At 39.1% G+C, this 2,165-nt stretch overlaps 1 long non-coding RNA gene across 1 annotated transcript; it reads right to left on the reverse strand.

Annotated features, from left to right (window-relative positions):
- Window positions 1-894: 894 nt before the first annotated feature.
- Window positions 895-1,515, reverse strand: LOC134202099 (uncharacterized). Its single transcript, XR_009977140.1, has 3 exons — window positions 1,144-1,515; window positions 1,020-1,080; window positions 895-957 (listed from the first exon to the last, which is right to left on the reverse strand). It is a non-coding gene; the product is annotated as an uncharacterized LOC134202099 (long non-coding RNA).
- Window positions 1,516-2,165: the final 650 nt, after the last annotated feature.

Raw genomic sequence — 2,165 nt, forward strand, 5'->3', positions numbered from 1 at the left:
AATCTTAGCTGGAATAATTCCTCATTCTATATAAATTTAAATGCATTCCAAATGTTATATTTAAGCTATTCTTCAACGTATCTTGTTAAATTTACTTTCAACCAGATTCAACCAAAAAAAAAACAATAAAATGCGGATTAAATAGTGACAAAGGATATCTCAACTAATTTTAGATACGTATAATAAGCCATGCAGACAACTTGCTGTTTGTCTCAGACAATTCATTGACTTCTTTAATGTCAAATTTCCCAAAGAATCATGGCGTCTTTGTGTTGCAGTCAAATGAGCAAACAACAACATGGTGTGCGAAACAGAGAGCGAGTAGGTACAATCCGAGAAGAATGTAAACTTCCACAGCAACCACAGTATAGCTTTCCAACTGCTTCAGCGTGCGTCAATTTCGATATGGTGCACCGGCTTGGTCCCGCCGGATACAGTTCAACGAGCTATATCAAATTTATTATACATTTCCACAAAAATATGCCTACCACACTTCTGCTACAACATTTGATTTTCCGTTTGCATTCGATTAAACATAATCGATTAAGTTTGCAAAAAAACATCAAGCATCCCTATTTTTTTCCATGATGACATTTTGAAGTGTGTGTAAAACGATCGTCATATTTTGGGTAGTTCGATTTACGTGTGTATCGATCCTTTCGGACGCGAGTTGGCGCCACATATGGTGTCGCCAAAATTTCGTGAGAGTGAATCATATTGTTAATATAGTATATTTGAAAAATATGCACCATCACTTGCTCTTCATTTCTTCTAAGGACCGCTGTTGCACCCTCCGGGTGCAAAGAAAACAATTTTGGAGTATATTTCCAATAAACTCAACTGAAATATATTTACTAACATTAATAACACTTAAAATACAAACATAATTAACTTACAATTTAGTTTTCCACTTTCCCAAACACTCCCTAGCTTCGCCTCTGGTGATGAGCAAGAGTCCTAATAATTTATACATTGAAAACATTACAAACATTATTTAAGAGGTACAAACTATCACTTACGGTAAGTATCACTACAAATTCAATCTCCTCCGGAGAACATAAACGGATAACTTGACTTAATCTGTAATATTCACAATTATACGATCAAAACATTTCTACAAACTCGTTAATAACTTTCCCTTACAGCGCAACAAACTACACATATTCCATGATGGAGACTTTACATCGCTTATGTACTTAGTAAACAAACAACAAATACAACATTACAACGATCATCTGTTTCTTTACTCATATTATTGACACTCACACAAACGCACGCATATCCGTATGTAAATTTATGCTGCAGCAAGAAACGTCAAATATAAGGGTGCGTTCACAGCTTTTTTGTCGGGATGATGCTTTGACCCTTTCGCGACCAGGTATTTATTTACCGGCGGTAACATTCCCCCACCCGTAAACCCTGTGGCTGCTTCAGGCTGTGCAGGGATTACCATTACTAATCTGCTTTCTAATTAATCAGTTCCGCTCTACTGATACTATTCTGCAACTTGCTTCTTCGTTGGCTGTAGCCTTCTTCCGCTTTGGTCAGGCGTCTTCCCTATACAGGCTGAAGACCCTGTCGAATCAAAATATATTACTGTGCGACTTCATCACACATTTCCGCTCTCCGAGCGGTCTCTCAGCGCCTACGCTTTTATAGCTTCATACGGGGCCCATATACCGTCCAGCCAAGTTGGGACCGAACAGCTACTGGTTCTCCAGATTCTCCTATTCTAAACTCCAGTGTAGCAATAAGGTGGATGTTGTCGAATTCCAATAACATTTGAGGTGCACACATCCAATGACTGAAAATACTCAAGTGCTATGCAACCATTTGCTGTGCAGGGAGATCCAACTTCTGAACAGCGAGCATCAATAAGATCGAATCGACATGACGAACGTTTGGAAGAAACTTTGATCTTTAAAATCTTCGATTTTCTTTCCTTTTGCTGAACACCATTCGTCCAATACATCTGCAACGGCTGAACCGGTCCATCTGCTCTCAACAATTTTGCCAGCTTCCTATTTATCAAGGTTACCGCAGATCCTTCGTCTATCAATGCTAGGGTATCGACTTTTCTCCATCCGTTGTACAGGGTCACTGGAGCCATTCGAAACAACACCGTTGGATTCAGTTGACGATGACTGTGGCATTGAACCTCTAGC

The sequence above is a fragment of the Armigeres subalbatus genome, unplaced genomic scaffold, assembly GCF_024139115.2.
Source record: "Armigeres subalbatus isolate Guangzhou_Male unplaced genomic scaffold, GZ_Asu_2 Contig1003, whole genome shotgun sequence".
In the NCBI taxonomy this organism is placed as follows: domain Eukaryota; kingdom Metazoa; phylum Arthropoda; class Insecta; order Diptera; family Culicidae; genus Armigeres; species Armigeres subalbatus.